Consider the following 12,659-nt stretch of genomic DNA (forward strand, 5'->3'; position numbering starts at 1 on the left):
CACAGGTAGAAATATCCAGATAGATAGGTAGATAGATAGATAGATAGATAGATAGATAGATAGATAGATAGATAGATTTACAGGTGCATTTATTCACATGCATGTATACCTATATAATCTATGACTGTTGGTTCTCAGAACATATGTCTTCATTTGAAAAGTGAGTTATCTCTTTTTACTCTACTCATAGAGAAAATGGCAGATGGATGCTGAGCTGTCGATTATTCTTTACTGTGTGGAATGATAGATGAGCACACACTTTAATTTAGCCCCTTTGTGTTGGCTCCGAGTTTGCAAGTTTTGTTGTTTATTACACTGTTTCAGGTACATGCAGCACCATATACTTTGTTCAACTTATAATGAGACAAACTGCAAATATAAATGTTGATGGTTTTCTCTATTTATGACACTGCAAATTGTCCCAAGAAGAGATTTGTAGGAGAGAGACTGGATGTTTCATAGATGGATTAGTAACTAATGAAACACGCACATACACACATACCTACACTGCTATTGGTTTCAACCCAAGAAATAGTTGCTAAAAATGACTATATGTCTCTTCCACATGACAATATTGTGATGTGGGAAGAAGAAATGACACTTTCTACTTTCTGTCACTACTCTTGTGGTAGTTTCTTGGGCAAGGTACTGTGGAACTGGATGTTACTATTGAATCTGGTGCATATTTTTCTCATTATTATTTTTATGTGGTAAAAATAATAATGTTAAAGTTGTATCCAAAAAAAGAACATCCTAATAGATATATCAAAGGCTAAATTTTGTGGATACATTCTTAATGTAATCTTGAGTTACTGAGAAGTTGGTTTCTTTTTTTATTTAGCTGAACAAAAACCTTTAAGAGTTGACCTTTTCATGACCCAAATTCTAAGAGTTAGAACCAGAATTTATTTATTTTTTTCTTAATTTCCTTTTTTTAAATCTGTAAATGGTTGTACATTAGCGTTACAATTTAACATGTCCATTGCACAGTGCATAGTGCATCTTGATTAGATCATCCCTTCCCCCATTCTCCTTTGCCTTGAGGGTAGGGGTTCAAAGCCAGCCCAAGTAGGAAAGTCCGTGAGATTCTTATCTCTGATTAACTATCAAAAATACAGTAGTGGAATTGTGACTCAAGGAGTAGAGCGCTAACCTTGAGTAAAAAAGCTCAGAGACAGCATCCCTGAGCCCTGAGTTCAAGACCCAGGACCAGTACACACATACACACAAAAAAGATAGGTGATAGATTTGACAAATAGGTGTAGTTAGGTGGTAGATTCCATGGTATACTCACTCTGGTTGATTCAGTAGCTTTAAAGTTTGATCTCTTAACAGAGAAAAATATTAAATGAACTTAAAATATATTCTTTTGTTTGCAAATTCTCATATTTGTATAGCAGATGACTATTATAAAGCCCTTCCTTCCAATATATTAACGAAACCAATCTCAGGCCAGCACTGTGAAGCAGGAAGTGAAGGGTTAAACTTCAGGATTACATAGTTTCAAAGACTCAGTAACATAAAAGGGCTATCTGACACTTCTGAGAAGGTAGGAGGTAAATAGACATTTGATAAGCTGTTCCATTTTATTCATATCATAGATTCCATACATCTTAGCAGTGATATATGTTCTCCATTTTGAAAAAAGAAAGTTCGTTCAGCTTTTTGCTGGAATGTTGAATTCTAAAGATATTGAGATCAAATCTGCCATCCAGTAGTTTGCCTTCATCACTCCCTTTCTTTCCTTCATCAGCATAAACATTCACAGTTCTTCTGTAGCTTCTCCTATGATGGTTTTCTGGGTTGCTCACCATGACCCCAAACTCAGATCTGACATCAGCATCTTAGTCATTTGCCATATGACCATTGGCAACTCCAGCTTTCTAATCGTCCACTCCTTCAAAGGTAAAATACTAGCTAAACACTGGTAGCTCATGACTGTTAATTCTAGCTACTTAGGAAGCTGAGTTCTGAGGCTCTCAGTTCAAAGCCAGCCAAGGTAGGAAAGTCCATGAGACGCTTAACTCCAGTGAACCACCAGAAAACCAGAGGCAGAGCTGTGTCTCAAAGTGGTAGGGGTGCTAGCCTTGAGTGACAGAGCTCCAGGACAGTGTCTAGACCCTGAGTTCAAAGTCCAGAATGGAAAGAAAAAAATAAAAAGATAAAATACTGTGAGGATTAAATGTAACAACCTATACAATGTGCTTGGCACAGGACTCAGTAAGTGGTTTTATTAATCCTATTTTATTACTATTATTAATCCTGGCCACCCTCTGAACTCACTCTAGTTTGCCAATGTGCCCTTAAAATTTCAGTCTCCAAATGCAAACACAATATTTCAGATGTAAGCCATATGTTCGGTAATTAATGAATTTGATTAATGTTCCCCTTAGGCTTGTCAGAAGAAAATGACTTTCAATACAATAAACAAACCATAAGCCTAAGTACTGAGCCAGGTATGTAAATAGAAACACAAATTTCTAACTTTGCACTTGTTATGGGAAGGCTTTGCTTCCTAAGGTGATATAAGACTAGATGGCTTGACTTGTACTCAAGCAGCCACATGAGTTCCTACAGCAAATGTAAGCAATGTAAGCAAAAGACTTGTTCACACCACCAAGGCCCTCCCCTTTCTCCAGCCGTGGGTGATCCTGGACAACAAAATTGAGTGCTGAGACCCAGAAGGGAGAAGACTGGGAGGCAGGAGTCTGTAATCTCATTGTCAATAGCTGGTATATTGTAGCTATAGTGGCCTACTGTTTTAATATTGTGGCACACTAGGCTGTTTTTCAAATGCACTGCCTTCATCCTGGAATTACCTATTTGAAAAAATTCATAGATCCCACTATTGTTAGGATGCTGTGTTATAGACTAAAACCTTTTTCTTTTGTCAGGTAGGAGCCCAAAGAAACAAAAATCAATTGGCTCTGTTTCTTACCATCCCCCACATACTGTTATCTCTAGAAAGATGCCTTCCCATATCTTTATAAAGCTCAAGCACTGATATGGATGGGCAAAAGAGGAGATCACATGGCTAGAAGAGGTAGATGCAGAATGATAAAGGGGTAGATAGATGGGAGAACCAGAGGAGAGATAAATGGATAGATTAATAGAGTAGATAAATACATGATTTATAGCAAAATGATACATTAAATAGATATAGATAGATGATAGATTAGATTATTTGAATTGCTGATACATTAGATAAATAGATGTAGATAGATTAATTAGGTAGAAAATAGAGAAATAGATAATAATTGAATAAATAGATGATAATGAGATGAATAGTAGATAGAGAGACAGACAGATAATAGATAAGTAGAAGATGCTAAAATAGAAAGCAGGTCCAGTTTGATTTTGAGTTTCATGCTTGACTCTTCCTTAAGTTGCTCATGATCTCAGATTTTTAAACTCCTTGGGCTGCTGCAATAAAATAAAGTTGTTACCAGTTGGGTCACCTTGAAAGGTCTTCAGCCCTTAAGTGGAAGTTCTGCAAATCCATCATCATTGGCCTGCTTGCCCCCATTCCTCCCAGACCCACTCTCTCCCAGGACTCCCTGAGAGGCCTGCTGCTAATTCCCCACCCCTTCCAGAGACGCCCATCTTTCTGCGAATGAGAACTGGCATGGAATATCTAGAAGCATATCTAGGTTCTTTCTAGCTTAATTCGGTTTACACATAAAGGAAACCTCCTACATTTTGTCCCTTGTAAAATACTTTCTGTAAACATAATCGTTTGTATGAAAACTCATTTTTCTAGAATGTCAGCAGCAGGCTTGGTTTGGCAGCTCCCAAGTGTTCTCTATGACAACCGAAGTTGCTGGAATCTTAAGAGTGGATGATGAGGTAAAAATGCAGTATAGTTGCTGTCTCCTTTGTCTGTCTGTTTTGGAGACAGGGTCTTGCTATGTTGCCTATGCTGATCTCAAACTCCCTGGGTTCAAATGATCCTCCTGCCTCAGCCTCCCAAGCAGCTTTCTAGTAGTTCTTAAAATTTGCAGTGAGATTCAGGTGACCAGAGGGGATCACTTGTTTTAGTATGAAAGACAAAGTCACTGCTGTTAGCTTCCTGATTTGGGTTCCCTCTGCTGTTAATCTTGCATTAAAACCTCTCATTTTTCCTGTGTGTGTGTGTGTGTGTGTGTGTGTGTGTGTGTGTGTGTGTGTGTGTGTGTTGGTCCTGGGGCTTGAACTCAGGACCCGGGTGCTGTCCACTTCCATCTTTTTGGGGTAGTTAATTGGAGATAAGTCTCACAGACTTTCCTACCTGTATTGGTTTTGAACTACAATCCTGAGATATCAGCCTACTGAGTAGGAGTGAGCCACTGACTCATTCTTGAAATACATGAGTAGCTTCTGTTTCCTGTTTGCCAGACTGTGTAGGCATCACCTCAACTATTTGTGGACCCCTTTGCGATGTATCAAGTATTCTAAAGAAGGGGAGGGGGGAGGGAGGTATGAGGGACAAGGTAGCACACAGTACAAGAAATGTATCCAATGCCTAACGTATGAAACTGTAACCTCTCTGTACATCAGTTTTATAATAAAAACTTAAAAAAAAAGAAATATAAGAATTGTGAGCTTCCAAAATAGCTTAAATAATTCCCATCACAGAACTGATAGATTTGTTCAAAATCAGCATTAAAATGTTAATGGAATAATCTGGGTGGGTTTTGTCTAGGGTTTGCATTTCAAGTTGCTCATTAACTTCTGAGCCTCAGTTTTCTCTTCTGGAAAGTGAGCACAATAATTGGACCTATCAGAGTTGCTACAAGGATTTAATAGTATGAAGTTTACAGCCAGGTTGCTATAATCCTATAATCCTAGCTACTCAGGAGATGGAGATATGAAAAGTGAGGTTTGAATCCAGCCTGATTAGAAAACTCTGTGAGACTTTTTTTTTTTTTTCCAGTCCTGGGGCTTGAACTCAGGGTCTGAGCACTGTTCCTGGCTTCTTTTTGCTCAAGGCCAGCACTGTACCACTTGAGCCACAGCGCCACATCCGGCTTTTTCTATATATGTGGTGCTGAGGAATCGAACCCAGGGCTTCATGTATACAAGGAGAGCACTTTACCACTAGGCCATATTCCCAGCCCTCTGTGAGACTTTTATCTCAACTAACCAGCAGAAGACCAGAGGTGGAGGTTTGGCTCAAGTGGCCAAGTGCCAGCCTTGAGTGAAAAAGTCAAGGGAGAGCTCAAGAAGCTGAATTCAAGCTCCAGGACTGGAGAGAATAGAAATGATTAAGTGCATAAGGCATCTTTTCCTGATAGTAACCACAAATCTGCATTGATGTAATTTTCACTACCAGGGCCTAATTCTTTTTAAAAATTTTTTATTAATTAAATTTTTTGACAAGGTGTTGTGCAAAAGGGGTACAGTTACATAATAGGGCAGTGTGTATATTTCTTGTGATATCTTACACCCTCGTTTTTCTTTCCCTTCCCTAAATCAGGTAGGCATATATATACAATACCCAGTGTACCAAAAACATATACAGTAATCACATGGCATACACCAAAGGATATTCACCTAGAACTTTAAATATAACATCAACAATGGAGTTTGCTTATCCTTGTCTTATATGATCATACATATATAGCTTTTGAGCTATTGTGATCCACTGAGAGGTCTATTTTAGACCTTTTTATGTTTAGTAGTTGTTTGGTTTTAGTTACATAATGTAAGGTCACTGACCCAAACCTGTGGGAAATACCATTTCACAAGAAGTTTTTTGTTTCACAGAACTGATCTCTAGTGCTCCCCCACCCCCACCTTAACAGTCATATATCAAGGAAACCATGACCCTTTGTTTTCTTTGTTCTAGGCTTGTCTCGCTCAACATTATTTGTTCAAGTTCTGACCATTTCCCTGTGAATACCAATATTTTATCATTTCTAATTGCTATGTACTATTCCATTGTGTACAGGTACCACATTTCTTAGATCCATTCATCTGTAGAGGGGCATCTGGGTTGTTTCCATATTTTGGCTATTGTGAATTGTGCAGCGATAAACATGGATGTGCAGATGTCTTTTTGATATCCTGAGACCTGTTGTTCATGATAGATGCCTAGGAGTGGTATGGCTGGGTCATAGGGTATGTCTATGCTGAGCTTTTGGAGGAATCTCCATACTGTTGTCCAAAGTGGTTGTACTAATTTGCACTCCCACCAACAGTGGAAAAGGGTTCCTCTTTCCCCACATCCCCTCCAGCATTTGTTGTTGACCAGGGCCTAATCCTAATGCAGACAGGACCCTGGGTACCCCAGAGAACCTTTGCAAGAATGAGAGCCTGGCCTGGAGCATGAAACTTGGAGAGCAGGGTTTCAGCCCCATCTTGAACACCTTCTGAGCACAGCCCTGTCGCTTGTTGTCCATTTTGTCCCTGCCAGAGGATGAAATCTAACACCCTCTCCCCCCACAAAAGTCCTCCATAGAGTTGAAGACTTCTCTTAATTCTTCAACTCACTCTCTTCTCCAAACCAAACATGCTCACTTAGGCCAGGAGGACTGTCCCCTAGGAAAATAATGGCACACTCTTCATTAGTGAGGACTGCAGAGGTTGATGAACTGAAAGACTAATTATACCAACTAAAAGTCATTCACATTAAGGTGTTACCTTAATTGTGCATTTGCATTTGTAAATGTTACTGTGGAGTTTTAGCCTCTTGTTAAAGATTGTTGGACTTCAGTGAGAATGAGAGGAGGGATGTGTGTATGTCTCCAGCTGGGTAAGAGAAAGAGGATGTGTGTGAAATCCCAGCTTGGCTGCCCCTGTGTGGGTGGGGTGGGGGGGGGGTGCCACTCCTGGGCTTGAATTCAGGGCCTTGGCACTGTCTCTGAGCATTTTTGCTCAAGGCTAGAGCTCTAGCAGTTGAGCCACAGCTTCACTTCTGGCTTTCTGGTGGTTAACAGGAGATAAGAATCTCTCAGTCTTTCCTGCCCAGACTGGCTTTGAATCACGATCCTCAGATCTCAGCCTCCTGAGAAGCCAGGATTAAAAGCATGAGCCACCACCGCCTTACTAGTTTTGATCTTTTTACCTTGACAAATAAATATTCATAGTGACAAAATTGAGAAAGTATGTGTAAAATCAGTTTTATATGTGACTGACAAGTCAGCCAAATATCAAAGATGACTGAATTAATTATTATTGCACATGTTTCAGAGCTTTGTTGATGAGCTGATACTTGGATGAGCAATAAAGACATACATAATTCACTAGCTATTATATATTTATTACATAAAATTAATTTGTCTTTATTTCAGCAAAAGACCTCCTTGTGTTGACGTGGCCAAGATTTTGTTGTTCTGTCCTATTGGCATTAATGACATTTCACCAGTATTTCATCTTGTCTTTATAGTTCTTATAAATATGCATATGCAGTTAACTCATTTGAATTTACAGAAACTTCTTTCTGCTAAGTCAGAAGAAACTAGAACTGTTGATAAAATTCTTAAGTCAATACTTAAATTAAGGACAGACTTCACATATAAACTTAACAAATATGAAAGAACTCATGCCATCATATGTAACAAAGTAGCATTAGCACAGAAAATATCATAAACTTCAATATCAAATGAATTGCCATCACTTGTATATAAATAGCTTTTTAAAGGAATATCTAAATACTCAAGTCTTGTTTTGATTTTTTTCTGGTAACAGGGTAGGAACTCAGGTCCTCATGGTCACTTGACTTACTTATTCAGCTGCCCTCTACCACTTGAGCCACATTTCCAGCTTCGATATTTTTATGTATGTTTGCCCTGGGGCTTGAACTCAGGGTCTTGGGTGCTGTCCCTGAGTTTTGTTTTGGTTTGGTTTGGGGTTTTTTTTGCTCAAGGGTAATGCTCTACCACTTGAGTCACAGTTCCATTTCTGGTCTTTTGGTGGTTAATTGGAGATAAGAGTGTCACAGACTTTCCTGCCTAAGTTGGCTTTCAACTGGGATCTTCAGATCTCAGCTTCCTGAGTATCTAGAATTACAGGCATGAGCCATCAGCACCAGGTGACACATTAGCTTTTTAAAGCTAGGATTGGTGCCCAAGTGCCATTGGCTCACAGCTATAAACAACTCTGACAGTTTATGTGCATAGTATGCTGTATGTTTCTCATGTATTAGAAGGTTATTTTCCTTCCTTCCTTCCTTCCTTCCTTCCTTCCTTCCTTCCTTCCTTCCTTCCTTTCCTTCCTTCCTTCTTTTGTTAGTCATGGGGCTTGAACTCAGGGCCTGGGGACTGTCCTTGAGCTCTTTTGCTCAAGGCTAGTGCTTTACCACTTTGAGCCACAGCTCCACTTTCAGTTTTCTCATGGTAAATGAGAGATAAGAATCACATGGATCTTCCTGCCCAGGCTGGCTTTGAACTGTGATCCTCGGACCTCAGCTCCTGAGTAATTAGGACTACAGGTGTGAGCACCTGGCCTATTAGAGAGTTCTTGTCTTGCTGAGTTACACCGGCAGCCTCCTAGTCTTGCCTTGACCTCACCTCTTAGCTATGTTGGCAAATTGACCTGCACTGTGAGGCCTGTGAAAATGTACTCAATAGTATCCACACATGACAGGACAAAATTGCCCAGGGACACATTTCTCAGAACCTGTCCCTATCCTTAAGTGGCATGTGGCTGTTTAGTCCCCCCTGCCATCCCTATCTTCATACCAGTTCTTCACATGCAACATATTTATTTTTGTGCCAGAACTGGAACTAGAATTCAAGGTCTTGTGCTTTTGTTTGGCTTTTTAGCTCAAGGCTGGCATTCTACCACTTGAGAAGCACAGCCCCACTTCCAGCTTTTTGGTACTTAACTGGAGACAAGATCTCATGGACTTTCCTGCCCAGCTGGGCTTTGAACCACACAATCCTCATATCTCAGCCCCTTGGGTGTCTAGGATTGCAGGTGTGAGCCACCAGCATGCAGCTCAGGGTATTTTTTTTCAAACATAGCTATTAATATTTAGATTTGGATACTAATAGGTTCTTTGACCACAAGACTACCTGAATGCACATGGAAAGGGATATGCTTATCTATGTCTCTATGAAACTTGCAGGAGAACTCAGAATCAAGGAGGTCAGCTTGACATTGTCTTCTGGTGTCAGTCTCTAAAAGAAAGAGAAAGAGGGAGAAAAATCTCTGCCTTCTGCTCCTTTGCCAACATTCTGAAGATTTAAAAGTAACCAACTCAAAGAAACATGGACTCGATGGCTTCCCTCATGTCTAGGTTAGTCCTAGAAGATCACAATAGTTCAATAGCTATGTACATATGAACACATAAGATGATGCTAAGAGAAATGAACTCCAGGGGCTGGGGATATGGCCTAGTGGCAAGAGTGCCTGCCTCATACACATGAGGCCCTGGGTTCGATTCCCCAGCACCACATATACAGAAAATGGCCAGAAGTGGTGCTGTGGCTCAAGTGGCAGAGTGCTAGCCTTGAGCAAAAAGAAGCCAGGGAGAGTGCTCAGGCCCTGAGTCCAAGCCCCAGGACTGGCCAAAAAAAAAAAAAAAAAAAGAAAAAGAAATGAACTCCAAGTTATGGAAATAAGTGGTTTATCATTGTTGTTGTTATGTTCAACATACCATGTGAAATTATGCCTTTTTCTTTTGTCTTTCTTCCCCATGGTTTTACCCCTGATGTCACTGTGACTGATTTTGGTGCCCTGGGTATTGTATATATGCTTATTGGAACTGGGGAAGGGAAGGGGAACATCAAAATGGAAAGACAAAAGATAAAAGGTGAACCAATGCAACAGCAATACTTAGAAGACAATATGCTGTAAACCAATTGTACAACTTGGGGGTGGGGGAATAGGGGAGGGGGAAGGTGGGAGGAAAATGAGGGAGGAGATAACAAGTTTGATAAGAAATGTACTCACTGCCTTATGTATGAAACTGTAATCCCTCTGTACATCACTTTGACAATAAATGAATTAATCACTTTTTTAAAAAAGTAACCAAGAGATGACTGATGCTATTTGAACATTAGATGGACCAGAAATTACAGATCTAGGGTAGGGCCATCCCAAGACAAGGAGTGGGGATCACTGTGGGCTTTGTTGTGACACCAGTGACCCTTTTCCCCTTCTTTCCCTTTGGAAATGACCAAAGGTACCAAGGGAAGTATGCAGGAAAGCTAACCAGAGACGCCTTGAAGATTTGTACTTAAGAGAAGACAAAGTGGTAATATAATATAGTCAGCCCCCAGAGGAGCCAACTCAAGCTAGCTTGATTCAAACCCTTGCTCTCACACTTAGTAACTTTGGGAAAATGTCTCGACCTCTCTGTTCTCCAGTTTCATCCTCTGTAAAATGAGAGCAATAGTGGCACTAGTCATCTAGAGTTGTCCTGAGGTGGCAGTGGACTTTAGTCCTTATAGCATCTGTAGAACATGGCCTGTCACACAGCAAGTTGTTATGTTTTGGATATGAAGTGGCCCCTCAAAGGGCTCGTGTGTAGACAGCTTTGTTCCTAGTGAGTGGATCTCATCATGGAGATGTATGCAGATCATGAGGAATCTTACCCAATTAACAATTCATCCACTTATGGCTGCCATGAGCTCTGCCCTGTGTCTTTCCTCCATCTTGCTCTGCTTCACCACAGCCCAGCCAACCAAGAACTTAAACATTCACAGCAATGAACATCCTTTAAATTGTTTCTCTCTTGTATCTTGTCAGAGTGACGGAAAGTCTTGTCTAACACATATTGGCTGTTATTGAATTGGCTGGTCACTGTACATACAGGCCACAGAGAAGCATGGATAAGAGTTCTTTATGGGGCTGGGGATATGGCCTAGTGGCAAGAGTGCCTGCCTCGTATACATGAGGCCCTGGGTTCGATTCCCCAGCACCACATATACAGAAAACGGCCAGAAGTGGCGCTGTGGCTCAAGTGGCAGAGTGCTAGCTTTGAGCAAATCCAGGGACAGTGCTCAGGCCCTGAGTCCAAGCCCCAGGACTGGCCAAAAAAAAAAGAGTTCTTTAAATAATCAGGTGTTTTGTCCTCAGAGAAAGCTCAGTTTCTTTCATAGTTACTGTCCCTAATACATCCTGGCTTTGCCCTTGACTGGTTAGAAAAAAACAATAACTTTACCCCTTATTTCTTACTTTCTACCCTGGCCGAATTTGAACCCTTAAATTTACAGAGTACAAGTAAATTTTCCCAGTCATGTCCACTCTAGATTTGAAAACACACCTTTCTCCCTAGCCTGTTGTTTTTCAGTGTCATTGGAAAGAATTAAAAAAAAAAATCTCATCCAAGGCACCAAGCCTCCCCCAGCAAGTCTCACATTCTCAAAGCCAAGTTCAATCACACCTCTCAGTGAACAGGAACCCCTCACCAGAAAGAGGGGGACAGCCACTCCTCAGCACAGCGTAAATTAGTATCACAGCTGCCACTTTCATAAGGAAATCAAAACGAGCCTTTTCAGTTTGTAAACATAAACTTCACAGACCCACGGTAGGAAGGCTAGTGTTCAGTAAGTATTCTGCATTCTCAACACCCACAAAAAACCCTCCAGAGTGTTATTTACAGTATTTGCTTCATAGGGAGGAGAATGAACATTTCAGCGGTTTAGGGAACAAATACACACATGGGAAAGCAAGCAAGCAAGCAAATTATTTAATGATTACTTTTTAAAAAATATGTCACTGTGCAGAAAAGTGTTTGGAAATGCATTCAAGGACTGTGTCACTGGATGACACATCTTCATTATCACTTCAGTAAAAGTGAGTCCAGGGGGTAGGAGCACAAACTCTGACTATTTATGCCTTTCGTGTAACACTTCATACAAAAATAATGACTGTAATCCTCAGAGCCCCACCCCAATATTTTAGAAAACATGGCGTTCTTGCCTTAAAGCAGCACTTTGCTGGAGCTCAAGCATTTGATACAGTGTTTGCACCAGGAATAAGAAATGAACATTTATTTGCATTTCACCATTCCTGATTATCCATAATGAATTCTCCCCATCTCCTTACAATGGGATGAAACAAGAACATGTCAACAGAAAGATTGTCTTCATTTAGCCAGGCTGAGTGAATTTGAAAATTTCCCTTTTTTCACAAGACAGTCATTCCTCATGGAACTCTTGAGGGCTGATGAAGGCTTTTCAGATTCTTGTGTGTATCAGAACAGAGATTTGCCAACAGCAGCTGCCACAACTTTCCCTGACTGAGAAGAATGACAAGCATTACCACCCTGATCATTAAACCAGAGCCATCGATTGGACGAGGTCCTCCATCAATTCATTGAAGATAACGTGAAGCCAGCTGGACCCCCCTCAGTGAGAACTTGACTTAATTGGCCAATAAGTGGCTGGAAAAAGGTGCCTGCTATTTGATAAAATTACTGACTGAGCAAGTGATTACAGTTTGGAAAGGCACCGAGGTAGGTTTTGGGTCAGCCCTTTTGGGGAGGGCTAAGTTAATGTCCACTATTAAGAACTGCTGTGAAAAATGGTGGTTTGCTTGAAGCTCAGATGGAAAAGAGGATCCGGGTCAGACTCTACTGATGGAGTGGCTGAGCGATGCACATTTATCATCTTGTTGGCCTCATTTCTGCCCGGGTAATAGCCCCACCCTAACTACTTTGTAGTTGCCTGGTTTCCCCTCTCCCTTTCATTTTATTGGCATAAGTAAAAATATTGCCCTAGCCAACAAAT

Source organism: Perognathus longimembris, chromosome 7 (genome assembly GCF_023159225.1).
Source record: "Perognathus longimembris pacificus isolate PPM17 chromosome 7, ASM2315922v1, whole genome shotgun sequence".
In the NCBI taxonomy this organism is placed as follows: Eukaryota; Metazoa; Chordata; class Mammalia; order Rodentia; family Heteromyidae; genus Perognathus; species Perognathus longimembris.